Source organism: Zea mays, chromosome 7, assembly GCF_902167145.1.
Source record: "Zea mays cultivar B73 chromosome 7, Zm-B73-REFERENCE-NAM-5.0, whole genome shotgun sequence".
Lineage (NCBI taxonomy): Eukaryota > Viridiplantae > Streptophyta > Magnoliopsida > Poales > Poaceae > Zea > Zea mays.
The window spans coordinates 178,116,977-178,134,662 of NC_050102.1; positions in this window are offsets into that span (position 1 = coordinate 178,116,977).

A 17,686-nucleotide genomic window follows, 5' to 3' on the forward strand; every position below is an offset into this window, starting at 1 on the left:
CTTCGCCTTCTATTTCGGCGGTATTCGCGTGGACTTTTCTCGCTTCGCCTTATATTTCAGCGGTATTCGCGTTGACTTTTCACGCTTTGCCTTATATTTTGACGGTATTTGGCTCTACATTCCCTTAGGAACGACTTTTGAGCAGAAAACTTATGCTGCACTCCCTTAGGAACGGCTTTTTGTAGCTTCGTCATGCTCTGCATCCCCTTAGGGACGACTTTCAAGCTTCTCTCTATTTTTTCTTTTTCTCTGCACTCGAAGGTGCATGCTCAGATTTTACATTTACATATTTGGGGGATTTTGCTCTCATGGAGCTAAATAAGAAAAGAAAGATTACAAATTATGGCCCCATTAAAAACCTTTCTCCCCCTTTGGAAAGGAAAAGGGTACCATAGGAAAAATGAAAAAGATTACATCAAGTTACACATAGTATCGCTGAAGTTCGCCCGCATTCCAAGATCTAGGAATGTCGTTGCCGTCCATATCCTTCAATCTGTAAGAACCGGGTCTTGACGAAGATACCACAAGAAAGGGTCCTTCCCATTTCAGCTGTAACTTGCCTACTGTGTCTGGATTGGCCACTCTCCAAAGCACCAGATGACCTGGCTTAATGTTTTTTAGCCGAACCTTTCTGTCACGCTATTTTATTGTTTCGGCTTGGTATTTATTGATATTCTCCACAGCCTGAAGCCTAGTCCCTTCTATAGTATCTTTTGCCACAGAATAATCAGCTTCGTCCTCTGCCGAAGCTACTGTTCTAATTGACCCTGCCTTAGCTTCTTCCGGAGTTATTGCTTCGTCACCAAATAATAATTAAATGGTGTAAAACCTGTTGACCTTGATATTGTTGTGTTGTGGCTCCACACCACTTTAATTAACTCATCTGGCCATTTTCCTCTGGGCTGATTGAAGATTAACTTCATTATTCCCATCATTATGATACCATTTGCCCTTTCGACAAGTCCGTTTGACTCTGGATGTCTGACCGATGCAAAATGGATCTTGGTGCCAATCCGATCACAGAATTCCCTGAAAGCTTCGTTATCAAACTGTGTTCCATTGTCTACTGTGATAGCCCTCGGCACACCGGAACGATAGACAATATTTTGCCAGAAAAACTTTTGGACTGTGACCGAAGTTATTGTGGCCAACGGCTTCGCCTCAATCCACTTAGAAAAATATTCTACCGCCACCACAACATATTTTAAATTGCCTTGTGCTGGTGGAAGCGGGCCTAGCAAATCAAGACCCCATCTTTGCAATGGCCAAGTGGGCTGTATTAATTGAGTAAGAGATGAAGGTTGCCTCTGGTCTCTGGCACATTTTTGACAGCCTTCACACTTTTGGACTAGCTCTGCTGCATCCGAAGCTGCCTTCGGCCAGTAAAATCCTTGTCGAAAAACTTTACCCAGCAAAGGCCTAGACCCAATGTGAGATCCACACAATCCTGCATGTATCTCCTTCATCAGCTCTATACCTTTGGCTCTGGATAAACACTTAAGAAGTGGAGAACAGACTCCATGCTTGTATAACTCCCCTCCTATTATTACATATGGTCTTGTTCTTGCCTCCATTCTCTTATTATAAGCTTCGTCGTCTAAAAGGCAATTACCTTGGAGGAAAGATATAATCTCAGTCTTCCAATCTTCACTATGAACAGGAGATATAGTGAGCACTGCTCTTTCGAGGAGTTCCATCGAAGGTGATCTTATTGTTTCAAAAAAACACTTCCGAAGGTAGAGGCAGCCCCTATGCCGCTGACTTGGCTAACAGATCAGCGTGCTCGAATGAAGCCTCAAGCCTTCGAACTGTATCCAGGTATTTCTCAAGCTTCGGATCTCTTGCTTTGCAACTCTTGTCGACATGTCTAGAAATAACTTGAGAGTCGGTTTTAAGGACCACCCTTCTTATCCCCATTGCCCTTAACTTCCGAAGCCCCAAAAGCAAAGCTTCGTATTCAGCAATATTATTTGTGCAGTTAAAGTCAAGCTTTACTGCATAACATGTTCTGACTTTGGAAGGTGGGACTAAAACAACAGCCGCACATACCCCGAAGGTTCCCCAAGAACCGTCGCAGAACACTGTCCAAGCTTCGACATCTTTGTTTGCTTCTTCTTCTTCTTGAGCCCCTGGTGTCTAGTCAGCGATGAAGTCTGCTAGCGCCTGGGACTGAATCGAGGATCGATGCACATAATCAATGCTGAATTCGTTGAGTTCCACAGCCCACTTTCCAATTCTTCCAGTGGCTTCTCTATTCCTCATGATGTCCTTCAGAGGCTGTGACGAAGGAACAATTATATGGAATGCTTGAAAATAATGCCGAAGCTTCCTGGAGGCCATTAAGACAACATACAACACCTTCTCCAATTCTGTATAATTTTTCTTTGATAAGCTTAGAACTTCGGAGACAAAGTATACTAGGGCTTGCTTTTTGATTTGTCCATCGAATTTTTCCTGCACAAGCGCCGCACTTACTGCAGAGTGCGAAGCTGCCACATACAATAGTAACGAAGCCCCTAGCGTAGGTGGAGTTAATGTTGTGATATCAATCAAGTATTGCTTCAGCTCTTCAAAGGCTTTCTGTTGAGCTGGGCCCTATTGAAAGACTTCGGCTGACTTTAGTATTTCAAAGAATGGCAAGTTTCTTTCTGCTGACCTGGATATAAATCTATTCAATGAAGCCAATCTTCCTACCAACCGTTGAGCCCCCTTCTTTGTGCTCAGTGGTTCCGTTCGAAGGATAGCTTCGATCTTGCTTGGGTTAGCTTCAATCCCCTTCATTGAAACCAGACAACCAAGGAACTTGCCTTTCTTCACTCCAAAGACACACTTTTCGGGATTTAATTTCAGGCCAGCTTGTCTGAAATTAGCAAATGTTTCTTGTAGATCAGTGATATGATTTTCTTGCTTCGTTCTTTTTACTATGATATCATCGACATATGTTAGCACATTTCTGCCTATTTGGGAATGAAGGACTTTGCCCGTCATCCTGCTGAAACTGCCTCCAGCATTTTTGAGCCCCTGAGGCATCCGAAGATAGCAATAGGTTCCACTGGGAGTTATGAAGCTGGTCTTTGGCTCATCCTCCTTCTTCATCCATATTTGATGATATCCTGAGTAGCAATCCAGAAGACTCATAAGTTCTGACGAAGCTGCTACATCCATAAGAGAGTCTATCCTTGGTAATGGGAATTTGTCCTTCGGACAGGCCTTGTTGAGATCCATGAAATCAATACACATTCTCCATTTTCCATTGGCCTTCTTCACCATAACAATATTGGCTAGCCACTCTGGATATTTTACTTCTCTGATGACACCAGCACCGAGAAGTCTTTTTACTTCATTTCGAGCTCCTTCGACTTTATCATTAGACATCTTCCGAAGCCTTTGCTTTCTGGGGCCTGAAGGATGGATCGACATTGAGTGAGTGTTCAATGACATCTCTGTTGACACCACAGAGATCGTTGGCTGACCATGCAAAAACATCTTTGTTGTTGAATAAAAACCTTATCAAAGTTTTCTCCTGCTCTTCAGATAATTGGGACCCCAACAATACCTTCTGCTCAGCTATGTCCTCACACAGAAGCATGGGCTTCGGCTGATCAGCCGAAGCCGCCTTCTCTCTTCTGTATTTGTACTGCTCACAAGCTTCAGCTCCATCTATATTGTGGATGGCTTTTGAGTCTATCCAATTTCCCTCAGCCTTTCTAGCAGCTTCCTGACTTCCAAGAATAGCAATAGGCCCTTACTCCGAAGGTATCTTCATGCATAGATATGCTGGATGAAGAATTGCTTCGAAAGCATTAAGTGTCCCTCGACCAATGATTGCATTGTAGGGATATTCCATGTCAACAATATCAAACACAACCTGCTCAGTCCTTGTATTGTGGACAAATCCGAAGGTCACTGGCATTGTGATCTTTCCAAGTGCTACAATATGCCTTCCTCCGAAGCCACAAAGAGGGTGTGTAGCATCATGAATCTTGTCCTCTGGCTCTTGCATCTGTCTGAAGGCCTTAGCAAATATGATGTCAGCTGCACTGCTTGTATCAACCAAAACATTGTAGACCAAAAATCCCTTGATGACACAAGATATGACCATAGCATCATTATGAGGATAATCCTTGAGCTGAAGGTCCTCCTGGGAGAAGGCGATTGGGTTGTGAGACCATTTTGTCTTGATGAAGGGTCCCTGCACCCCAACATGCTGTACTCTTCTCTGAGCCTCCTCCTTCTGCTTCTTGTTAGCTGGCTCTGAGCATGAACCGCCTGTTATCGGGAGCACTAGCTTTGTAGCTGAAGCAGCTTCAGCTTGCTTGTTGGACGAAGCCATCAGCTCAATTAGTGGAAGTGAGTTCACCGGAGGTGGGCGCCAATGTTGGGGACTTGTTCTCAAAAGCTATGAATTAAGAACAAGGCAATATAAAAGGGTTAACAGTTAGAACCCTTCGTCCTTCGAAGCATTATATCTCTTAGGATATAAAGATCTTTAGACGAAGGGCGTGAAGGACATACCTTCGACATTTTAACACATATTAATGAAGGAAGAAGCATATAGAACATGAGAAATAACATAAATAATCATATGGCATCATTAATATCCTCAAATCATATTATTATGAACAAAAAGTGAACAATATCAAATTACATTTATACCTTCGGCTCGACAGAAGGCAAAGATCCAAGTGTGACGTGCGAGCAAATACAAATCAGCGTGAACAGTGCGGGGATACTGTTCATCTATTTATAGGCACAGGGCGCAGCCTATGAGATTTTACATTCATGTCCTTTACAAGAGATTACAACTATGACACATGCTCTCATGGACTAATCGGTCATTTTACCTTTAAGTCGGTGCGATCCTTCGTCTTGAGACATGTTACTGTGCCGAAGCTTCATGGATGGTGGCTTTGGCGCTGCTTTTGAGAGGATCTGCCGAAGGTATCTCCTCTTTTAGGATCTTTGGCGATGAAGCATACCCCCAACAAAACCTAATTTGAATTTGGAATTGGAAACCTTAGAGAAAAGAAATAGAAAAGGAATTAGAAAATCCAGAGAAAAAGAAAAAGGAAAAGTACCCCAGCAGCCCAGCTCGGCCCAGCCAGGCCGCGCGCCCGTGCCGCCTGACAGGTGGGATCCACCTGTCAACGGCCGCTTCCTCTCCCGCTCTCTCTCTCTCTCTCTCTCGCTCTCTGCCCGGTGGGGTCGACCTGTCGGCGCATGTTGTTTCCCCCTTAGCGCCTCTCTTCTCCCTCTGCCTCGCGGGCCTGGTTCGCCAGTCGCTGAGCCGTTGCCCCGCGCGTCCCTCTTCTCTCTCTCTCTACGCCGTGGGCCTTCCCTATCAGATCCGCCCTCCCGGCACTCGTCGTGGACCAGCGCGTGCGCACTCACGCATGTCACCGGATTTCTCGGCCACGACGCCTGCCCACGCACCTAGCTCCCTTCTTATAGCCTCGCCAGCGCCTGCACTCACTCTCGCGCCTCATTTCGCACAGCATCACCCTCTCTCGCGCTCTGCCCTCGCCGCTAGACACTGCCGGAGACCCGCGCCCACGTTTCCGACCATCCAGCTCGCCGGAGACCGCGCCAAGCCTCCCTGAGCTCCGCCCCAAGGTGAGACACCTTTGCCTGTGCTTAATACCCCTAGTTTCGCTCTGTGCTTGGATAATTTTGGCATCGCCGGTGCTCGGCCGTGGCGGTCTGCCGTATTTGCTCGGTGACCGACCAATTTAGTCCAGCCTAGTGCCCCGGTGTAGGTCCCTGTGTCACCCCTGCCCCTGCTGAAGCTTTCCATGGCCTTAGCGCGCCTCAAGCCCCCTCCCTGTGGCCGGAATCCCTCACTGGAGTTCCTCCGGTCCGCCCGTGGCCTTCTCCCCACCATTCTCCCCTCTCTGTCCTCGGATTCGTGGCCTTTTCTCCGCCACTGAGTTCGCCGTAGCATTCTCTCCCTCTCGGCCCAATCCCGACGACCCCGGAGCCACCCTAGCACGTGCCGGCCCCAACTCCAGCAACTTCACCGCCGCGGAGAGGAGCAGCACCGCCCGCCGCCGTTCATCCTTCCCCGGTCTGATTCCCCCTGTCCGATCCTGATCGCACGGCCCAGATCGCGGATACCGCTTTGCGCACACACGCCCTGCGCCCCTGGCCTGCCTGTCAGTGCCCGTGTCCCCTAGCGCTGGGCCCGCTCGGTCAGCACGCTCTCCCCTCGGTCGCTGACACTCCCTGGCCCGCCTGTCAGCCGCGCCCGCGCCAGCACGCGCCCGCACGATCTAACCTGTGCCGCTGATCTCTGATCTGATGGCCTAGGTTACCCCGTACCCCTCCGCACGGTAGTTTTATTAAAGAGACCCTCGGTTTGTTTAGAATCAACCCGCCGTCCCTGGTTTTCGTGTGTAGGCCTCTGTAATCTTGCAGATTGAACCCTAGACTTTTAAATATTCACAGAATTAGACCTAATTTCATATTTTGAATTCCCAAACTTGTTTATTTCATATCTTTTGCATATGAACTCCAAATTTAGTGATTCAAATTGCAAAATGTTCATAGGATTATTCTCTGTTTAAATAAATTAGTTTCATTTACATTCTGTGCTTTCTAATTTTATGGATAACTATGAACTAGTATATGTATAGATTTTGTTTATTTAATAAAATAAAAAGGGGAAACCCTAGAGATTAAAACATGTTTAATCTTGTGAGATTAATAATGTGTATTACATGAATTCATCTCTGGTCTGACTTTTAGGTCACAATAAAATAAATTGAACTATGTTATATATTTGTGGGCAATACTTAAAAAATAATAATCTATTTCTAAAGTAAGTTAGTTTATGTTATAGTTCATGTTATACTTTGATATCATTACTTCTTATTTAGTAAGGTGCCTTTTTAAGATGAATTCGATGTTTGTACATGTTTGGTGTGTTGTTCGTTTGTACTTTCTAAATGTATTGAATGCATCCTCGCTTTATTTAGACAACGAGCAGTCCGAGGTTCCTGAGTGTGTTGTTGGAGACCTCCCTGAGCAACAACCTGGTGAAGCAAGTGTACTCTGACCTATTATGTCCTACATACTTTATGATTCACTGTCCCGCATTACATTACTTAAACCTAAGGATTGACTAGTCTCTATTTACCTTATCCTTATTTACCTTTTGGGTTATCATGGTTAGCATTTTGCTATTGTCTTAACTTAATCAATGAACATGATGTGAACATTTATGATACAATACTGTTATCCTGATTATGTGGACGATCTTGTGATACTTTAGGGGGCTTAGGCCTTTTTCCTGAGTACCTCTCCGTAAGGACCTGTTCATGGAGTGACCACCCAGGATAACAATGCAACCATGAGGGTGGAATGGGACGCCCTTAGATGATTAATTAGATGAACCAGGGGGTGTAGTTGGCTTTGCCTGAGGGCCGTCAATGGGGGCTGGGGTGTAGTGCTCGCTCTGCCAAGGGGGTGCAGAGGTTCTTTTGATTTGGTTTTGTTAGTCACCCACCTTGGGGAGGTGTACTGCGTTTGTATGACTGGCGAAACCTAACGAGCAGCTATGCACCAAGGGAGTCTTTGTAAAGGATATGTTGTGTATCCCTGGCCATTCACCTCGGTAGTGAAGATTGGGTCTGTACAACCCAGGCTGGAAAGGGATCACGACTTGTGGGTAAAGTGTACAACCTCTGCAGAGTGTTAGAAACTGGTATATCAGCCGACCTCACGGTTAAGAACAGCCTTAGGATCCTCTTTGATTAGAAGAACTCTGGATATTTTTATGATGATGGTTAATAATGATGATATAAGTCTGATCTTTGGTATTTCCTCTTTGAGGGAGTACTTAAGGGTAATAACTGGGTTTATTACTAAAACTTGGCTCTACTACTAATAATAAATACTTGGCCAACTAAAAGCAACTGCTTAACCTCAACCCCACATATAGCTTGTCCACCTTAGCCAAACAGGACATTTGCTCAGTACGTTTATGTGTACTCACCCTTGCTTTACAAACCACCCCACCCCACCCTAGGTTGTCCCCACTGTACTCAGTGCTCAGGAGGTGATGCTGGAAACATGGAAGATTTCGAGGAGTTCCAGGACTATGATGAGTTCTAGTTCTTTCTTAGTGGCAAACCCCCAGTCAGTTGTCTGTGTAGGCTTATCTTCTATGTTTTGTTACTCCGCACTTTGATGTTAACGTTAAACACTATGGATATGTATTGGACTCTGTGGATGTCTCTGACATCTTGATGTAATTAAAGTACCTTTCCGCTATTTATTTTGAGCATTGTGTGATGATGTCCAATTATGTAATCGCTGTGTATGTGAGTTCTGATCCTGGCACGTACATGGTTCACATTCGGTTTGCCTTCCAAAACCGGGTGTGACATAAGTGGTATCAAAGCCCATGCTGGTTGTAGGACCGCTAACCTAGACTAGAATGGTCGCCCTAAGGACTATAAACCCCTACTCTTTCCTTGACCTTAGAATCCTTTCAAAAGTTGGTCATCTTGGCCAACTCTATGTTATCTACTTATCTCAAAAAGTGTTGTCTCACTTTTCTTTCTGTTTACTTTCTGGTCTCATAGTTCTACTCTTACTCTTGTGCTTACGATGTCTTTTGTAGATGGCCCGTATCAGGTGCACTGCACGTAAGTCTGTGATCCCCTTTTTGCCTTCTTGCCTGGTGGAGCGTCCACTGCGTCGCACGGTGCCAGGTCAGTCTAGTCACCTAGAGAGACTGCATCGTCGCCTGCACGAGGAGTAGGAGCGTCGACGCCAGGAGCAGGAGCAGCAGGACTCTTCCCCCTTGCCTTAGCAAGAGGTGGAGTCTAAGAGGCCGCCTTCCCCTGCACCTCAGCCAGAGATGCCCCCTACACCACCATAGGGAATCCCGGCTACTGGAGGAGACCCTAACGGAGACGGAGATGATGACGATGCCGGTGGCAGTTCGAGCCACGACACGGAGCTCTTGGAGGAGCCAGAGCCGGAGGGATGGATCGCTAGACCCATCACTCGTGACACTGCTCGCGGGTGTCACTTCCACGACGCTCTCGATACCTTACTGCGTCGGGCCTTCGACCGACACACTTGGTCTATCGAGTATCGTTGTGTAGTCTACCAGCATCATCGATGGCTATACCCGGACCAGTGGGAGGCTACTTGCTTGGTGCGCCGACCAAACGATGATCTTCGGGGTGCAGAGGCCTTCTCAGAGCACTATTCTATTACTGAGAGGGATACTACCGAGGCAGCCATGCAAGATGCAGCATGATGGGCACTTTCTCAGTATTGCTCGTTGTTCACCGAGGTAGCTGATGGCCTCGACCTGAAGTACTACCCTCGTCGTTCGACCGACAGTGCTGGAGGTGTGATTGTCTCGCCAGTTGGTGAGGGCAATCCTAGGCTGAACAGAATGGTCAACCTGGCCGCCGTGCTCAACATAGAGTTGGACCACACCTTTGATGAGTTGGGCAAGGTTCGGGCGGAGGTTGCAGAATTGTGTGCTGAGTGTGCAACACGCCACTATCTGGATGGTGGTTCTCCCACCCCTGTCGGGATTCAGCACCCTTACCGTTCGCCGCCCCGTGGTCGCTTCAACTATGGTACCCCAGACTGTAGGACCCGGATAGATTTGGATCCCTAGATTGATAGAGTCAGATTCTATAATAATGCTTAGTTCAGTGTCTTGGTCTAGTCAGTATTAGTTAGAGTTAGTTTGCTTATCTTATGTCGGATGCTTGTTATGATGGACATGTACTGAAGTTGGATCTTTGTAATGATTGTCACTAAGGTGTGGGTATCCCCTGCAACTTGGTGTAGTTATTAATAAAGTCAGTTATTTAGTTTGGTAATCCATTTATGTCCACTTTCCTCTTTATCTGAGAAGCTCTCAGTGAAGATGGTCAATTGTTTAGTGTTATGAAGATTCTCTATACATCTTTTCTTATGTTGAAAGACTCCAGAGTCAGATTTGATATATATGTGTGATTTCTATAGATGTCTGAGAATAGGCGCAGAGGTGCAAGGCGTGCTCAGCCAGAACAGCAGGCACCCCAAGAGGAGGCAGTACCGCAGCAGCATTTGCCACCACCACCACCAATGACCATTGAGCAAATGTTCCTAATGCAGACTCAAGCTGTCCAAGCAATTGGTCAGACCCTAGCAGCGATGCAGCAGGTGCAGCAGCAGCCACCATCGCCTCAGCCTCAGGTGCAAGTTTAGATGCCATAAGTGCCCAGAGACAAGCGAGCAGAATTCATGAGGGGCCATCCCCTAGTCTTTGCTCATTCTGCTGATCCGATGGACGCCAAAGATTGGCTGCGTATCGTGGAGCGTGAGTTGCACACTGCTTAGTGCAACGATCGTGAGAAGGTGTTGTATGGTCCCCGACAGCTGAGGGGAGCAGCACAGTCTTGGTGGGAGTCTTACCTCGCAACCCATGCCAACCCTGAAGCCATCACCTGGGAAGAATTCAGGGACAACTTCCGTCGCTACCATGTGCCCGAGGGACTGATGATAGTGAGGAAGGAGGAGTTTCTCGCCCTGAAGCAAGGTCTTCTGTCCGTCAGCGAGTACAGGGACAAGTTTCTGCAGCTGTCATGTTATGCCCCAGATGATGTCAACACGGATGCCAAGAGGCAGTACCACTTCCTGAGAGGATTGGTTGATCCCTCCACTATCAGCTGATGAACCACGCCTTCCCTACATTCCAGCATCTGATCGACAGAGCAATCATGACTGAAAGGAAGCATCGAGAGATGGAGGATAGGAAACACAAGATTGGTGGATCTCAGGCCGGGAGTAGCAGCCATCCTCGCTACTCAGACAACCGACCTCAGCCATTCAAGTAGGGTCACCAGCACCAGCATCAACGCCAGAACCAGCGCAGCAGTACCAGAGGCAGTTTCCTCAGCAGCAGCAGCAGTACCGTTAGAATAACCAGCAAGGAGGAAATCAATATCAGTGTCAGAGCAACCAAGCAGCCTGTCTTCCTGCCCCAGCAACCAACTAGAGCAACCAAGCAGCGCCAGCGCAAGGAGGAAGTCGTGCATGTTTCCACTGTGGGGAACAAGGCCATTAGGCGAATCATTGCCCAAAGAAAGCAGCTCAACAGCAGCCAGCTCCTAATGCCCCAGTCAGGTAGAATGCAATACAGCAAGGAGGCAACAACCGTGGGTAACCTCGTGCCCAGTATGGAAAGGTGAACCACTTGGAGGCCGACACAGTCCAGGAGATTCCAGGAGTGGCACTAGGTACGTTTTTAGTCGAGTACCATTCTGCAAATGTCTTATTTGATACTGGAGCAACACATTCTTTTGTGACTGCATCATGGGTAGAATCACATAATATACCAGTAGCACCCATGTATCCACCTATGAGGGTTAGTTTAGTTGGTGGAAGAACCCAAACGGATAGATTTTGCCCTAGTGCAAGAGTTCAGATAAGGGGGATAGAGTTCCCGCTGATTTAATAGTTATGGGTAACCAGGATACAACTATAGATGTCATCCTAGGGATGAATTGGCTAACCAAGTACCAAGCCAGTCTTAGCTGTGACAAGAGAACGGTGAAGTTAGTGTCCCTATCAGGAGAAGAGGTGTTAGTAGAGTTGGTCTTGTCTGGACCAAGGGAAGGAAGCTATCACCAAGTCACCGCCCATATTGAGGAGATTAAACCATCAGAGGCTATCAAGGTAGTATCAGAATTCCCAGATGTGTTTCCCGAGGAGTTGCCAGGTATGCCACTTGAAAGGAAGGTTGAATTTGCCATATAACTTATACCAGGCACCACCCCTATTTCCAAGAGAGACTATCGAGTGTCTGGACTAGAATTGGTGGAACTCAAGAAGCATATTGATGAGTTGTCAGAGAATGGCTACATTAGACCGAGTATCTCGCCTTGGGTAGCCCCAGTGTTGTTTGTGGAAAAGAAGGATGGCACGAAGAGGATGTGCATTGACTATAGATCCTTGAATGAAGTTACTATCAAGAACAAGTACCCCCTGCCCAGAATTGAGGATTTATTCGATCAGTTGAGAGGAGCTAGTGTGTTCTCGAAGATAGATCTGAGGTCATGCTACCACCAGCTCAGAATCCGACCCTTAGATATACCGAGGACAGCATTCATCACCAAGTATGGACTGTACGAGTTCACGGTCATGTCGTTCGATTTGACGAATGCGCCAGCCTATTTCATGTACTTGATGAATAGTGTGTTCATGGACTACCTCGACAAGTTCGTAGTAGTGTTCATTGATGATATCCTTATATATTCCTAGAATGAGCAAGAGCATGAGGAGCATTTAAGGAAAGTACTTGAGAGGTTACGAGAGTGTCAGTTGTACGCCAAGCTCAGCAAGTGCGAGTTCTGGATTAATGAAGTCCTATTATTGGGTCACATTATAAACCGAGAGGGATTGGCTGTAGATCCGAAGAAGGTAACCGCAATCTTGGACTGGAAAGCACCAAAAGATGTCTGAGGAATCAAGAGTTCCATCAGAATGGCCGGTTATTATCGGCGTTTCATTGAAGGTTTCTCCAAGATTGCTAGGCCAATGACAGCCTTGTTGGCAAAGAAGGTTGAGTTCAAGTGGACCCCAGCATGCCAGAAGTCCTTTGAGACACTGAAGGAGAAGTTGACAACGGCCCCAGTACTGATTCTGCCAGATGTTCACAAGCCATTCTCAGTATATTGTGATGCTTCGTACACTGAACTAGGATGTGTGTTGATGTAGGAAGGGAGAGTGGTGGCATACTCGTCCCGACAGTTGAAGGTTCATGAGAAGAATTACCCTACTCATGATCTGGAATTAGCAGCCGTGGTTCATGCATTGAAGACCTGGAGGCACTATCTGTATGGGCAGAAGTGTGATATCTACACGGATCATAAGAGTCTCAAGTACATATTCACTCAGTTAGAGTTAAACATGAGGCAGCAAAGATGGCTAGAGTTGATCAAAGATTATGAGCTGGAGATTCATTATCACCCAGGCAAAGCAAATGTGGTTGCAGATGCTTTGACCAGAAAGAGTCAAGTCAATATGTTGGCCGCTCACCCGATGTCGTATGAGCTAGTGAAGGAGTTCGATAGGTTGAGTCTTGGATTTCTAAACAACACCTAAGGAGTGACAATTGAGTTGGAACCCACTCTAGAGCAAGACATCAGGAAAGGTCAGAAGGATGATGAGAAGATCAATGAGATCCGACAGCTGATCATAGATGGAAAGGGCAAGGATTTACGTGAAGATGCAGAAGGAGTGGTAAGGTTCAAGGATAGACTGTGTGTTCCTGACATCAAATCGATCCGGGAACTGATTCTCAAAGAAGCTCATGAGACAGCCTACTCTATACACCCCGGTAGTGAGAAGATGTACCAAGACCTGAATAAAAGATTCTGGTGGTACGGTATGAAAAGAGAGATAGCAGAGTATGTGGCAGTATGTGACAGTTGTCAGAGGATTAAAGCAGAACATCAAAGACCTGCAGGATTGTTGCAACCGTTGCAGATTCCTCAATGGAAATGGGATGAGATCAGAATGGACTTTATAGTCGGTTTGCCTCGCACTCGTACTGGTTATGACTCTATCTGGGTAGTAGTGGACCGTTTGACAAAGGCGGCCCATTTCATACCAGTCAAGACCACCTATAACAGTGCGGTGTTGGCCGAACTATACATGTCTTGGATTGTGTGCTTGCATGGTGTTTCGAAGAAGATAGTATCTGATAGAGGCACTCAGTTTACCTCTCATTTTTTTTGCAGCAGTTGCATGAAGCTTTGGGCACACACTTGAAGTTCAGCTCAGCTTATCACCCACAGACAGATGGTCAAACAGAGAGGACCAATCAGATTCTTGAGGATATGTTGAGGGCTTGTGCTTTGCAAGACAAGATCGGTTGGGACAAGAGGCTACCGTATGCAGAATTCTGTTACAACAACAGCTATCAGGCCAGTTTGAAGATGTCACCATTCGAAGTGCTTTATGGGAGGAATTGCAGAAATCCATTGCATTGGGACCAACCTGGTGAAAGACAGGTGTTCGGTCTAGATATTTTGCTTGAAGCCGAAGAGAACATCAGAATGGTCTGAGAAACTTTGAAAGCAATGCAGTCCAGACAGCGAAGCTATGCTGACACCCGAAGAAGAGAACTCAGTTTTGAAATGGGAGACTATGTCTATTTGAAGGTGTCACCCATCAGAGGAACCAAAAGGTTTGGAGTCAAAGGCAAGCTAGCACCTCGATACATCGGACCGTACCAGATTCAAGCAAGGCGTGGAGAAGTGGCATATCAACTCAGTTTACCAGAGAATCTGTCTGCTGTGCACGATGTGTCCCATGTGTCCTCAGTTGAAGAAATGCTTGAGGGTACCAGAAGAGCAGTTGCCAACGGAGGATCTTGAAGTTCAAGAGGATCTGACCTATATTTAGAAGCCAACTCAGATTCTGGAGATAGCAGACCGGGTCACTCGGAGAAGTACCATCAGGATGTGCAAAGTCAAATGGGGTCACCACTCAGAAGAATAAGCCACCTAGGAACGAGAAGACGATTTAAAAGCCAAGTACCCTGAGCTCTTTGCTAGCCAGCCCTGAATCTCGAGGGCGAGATTCTTTTAAGGGGGATAGGTCTATAACATCCTGAATTTGGGGGTATAAAATTTCTTTCTAATTATCATCCAAATTCAGGTGTTACTCTTCTCTCTCTCACCCTAGGTTTTATATCTCTCTAGATCCTCTCTCCCTTTTCCCTTTTAAGTAGAATTAGACTTAAGTTAGGGGTTTTAATTATTTATTTTTGCCAAAATACTATGGGTCATGACATGTTGCATCATGCTGAGCTTAAAATATTCTTTGAACTGTTGCACATGTTTGAATTTATTTGAATTTGAAACCTAATTTGAATTTGGAAACCCTAGAGAAAAGAAATAGAAAAGGAATTAGAAAATCGAAAGAAAAAGAAAAAAGAAAAGCAGCCTAGCTCGGCCCAGCCAGGCCGCGCGCCTGCGCCGCCTGACAGGTGGGGTCCACTTGTCAGCGGCCACTTCCTCTCCTGCGCGCTCTCTCTCTCTCTCGCTCTCTGCCCGGTGGGGTCAACCTATCGGTGCCAGTTGTTTCCCCCTCCGCGCCTCTCTTCTCCCTCTGCCTCGCGGGCCCGGTTCGCCAGTCGCTGAGTCGTTGCCCCACGCGTCCCTCTTCACTATCTCTGTTCTATGGGCCTTCCCTGTCAGATCCACCCTCCCCGCACTCGCCGTGGACCAGCACGTGCGCACTCACGCACGTTGCCGGATTTCTCGGCCACGACGCCCGCCCACACACCTAGCTCCCTTCTTAGAGCCTCGCCAGTGCCCACACTCACTCCCCCGCCTCATTTCGCACAGCACCGCCCTCTCTCGCGCTTTGCCCTCGCCGCCAGACGCCGTCGGAGACCCGCGACCGCGTTTCCGACCATCCAGCTCGCTGGAGACCGCGCCAAGCCTCCCCGAGCTCTGCCCCGAGGTGAGACACCTATGCCCGTGCTTAATTCCCATAGTTTCACTCTGTGCTCGGCCAATTTTGGCATCACCAGTGCTCGGCCGTGGCAGTCCGCCATGTTCGCGCGGTGGCCAGCCAATTTAGTCCGGCCTAGTGCCCCGGTGTAGGTCCCTGTGTCACCCCTGCCCCTGCTGAAGCTTTCCCTGGCCTTAGCGCGCCTCAAGCCCCTCCCCGTGGCTGGAATCCCTCGTCGGAGTTCCTCCGGTCCACCCGTGGCCTTCTCCCCGCCGTTCTCCCCTCTCTGTCCTCGGATTCGTGGCCTTTTTCCCCGCCACTGAGTTCGTCGTAGCATTCTCTCCCTCTCTGCCCAATCTCGGCGACCCTGGAGCCACCCTAGCACGTGCCTGCCTCAACTCCGGCGACTTCACCACCGTGGAGAGGAGCAGCGTCGCCCGCAGCCGTTCATCCTTCCCCGGTCTGATTCCCACCATCCGATCCTGATCGCACGGCCTAGATCGTGGATACCTCTTCACGCAGGCACGCCCTGCGCCCCTGGCCCGCCTGTCAGTGCTCGTGTCTCCTGGCGCTGGGCCCGCTCGGTCAGCGTGCTCTACCCTCGGTCGCTGACACTCCCTGGCCCGCCTGTCAGCCACACCCGCGCCCGCGCGTGCCCGCACGATCTAATCTGGGACGCTGATCTTTGATCTGATGGCCCAGGTTACCCTGTACCCCTTCGCGCGGTAGTTTTATTGAAGAGACCCTTGGTTTGTTTAGAATCAACCCGCCGTCCCTGGTTTTCGCGCGCAGCCCCTGTAATCTTGCTGATTGAACCCTGGACTTTTAAATATTCATAGAATTAGAACTAATTTCATATTTTGAATTCCCAAACTTGTTTATTTCATATCTTTTGCATATGAACTCCAAATTTAGTGATTCAAATTGCAAAAATGTTCATAGGATTATTCTCTGTTTAAATAAATTAGTTACATTTACATTTTGTGCTTTCTAATTTTATGGATAACTAAGAACTAGTATATATGAATAGATTTTGTTTATTTAATAAAATAAAAGGGGAAAACCCTAGAGATTAAAACATGTTTAATCTTGTGAGATTAATAATGTGTATTACATGAATTCATCTCTGGTCTAACTTTTAGGTCACAATAAAATAAATTGAACTATGTTATGTATTTGTGGGCAATACTTAAAGAAATAATAATCTATTTCTAAAGTAAGTTAGTTTATGTTATAGTTCATGTTATACTTTGATATCATTACTCCTTATTTTGTATGGTGCCTTTTTAAGATGAATTCCAATGTATGTACATGTTTGGTGCGTTGTTCGTTTGTACTTTCTAAATGTATTGAATGCATGCTCGCTTTATTTAGACAACAAGCAGTCCGAGGTTCCTGAGTGTGTTGTTGGAGACCTCCCTGAGCAACAACCTGGTGAAGGCAAGTGTCCTCTGATCTATTATGTCCTACATACTTTATGATTCACTGTCCTGCATTAGATTACTTAAACCTAAAGATTGACTAGTCTCTATTTACCTTATCCTTGTTTATCTTTTGGGTTATCATGGTTAGCATTTTTCTATTGCCTTAACTTAATCAATGAACATGATGTGAACATTTATGATACAATACTGTTATCCTGATTATGTGGATGATCTTGTGATACTTTAGGGGGCTCAGGCCTTTTTCCTGAGTACCTCTCCGTAAGGACCTGTTCGTGGAGTGACCACCCGGGATAACAGTGCAACCATGAGGGTGGAATGGGACGCCCTTAGCTGATTAATTAGATGAACCTGGGGGTGTAGTTGGCTTTGCCTAAGGGCCGTCAATGGGGGTAGGGGCGTAGTGCTCGCTCTGCCAAGGGGGGTGCAGAGGTTCTTTCGATTTGGTTTTGTTAGTCACCCACCTTGGTAAGATGTACTGCGTTTATACGACTGGCAAAACCTAACGAGCAGCTATGCACCAGGGGAGTCTTTGTAAAGGCTACGTAGTGTATCCCTGGCCATTCACCTCGGTAGTGAAGATCGGGTCTGTACAACCCAGGCTGGAAAGGATCATGACTTGTGGGTAAAGTGTACAACCTCTGCAGAGTGTTAGAAATTGGTATATCAGCCGAGCTCATGGTTAAGAGCAGCCTTGGGATCCTCTTTGATTAGAAGAACTCTGGATATTTTTATGATGATGGTTAATAATGATGATATAAGTC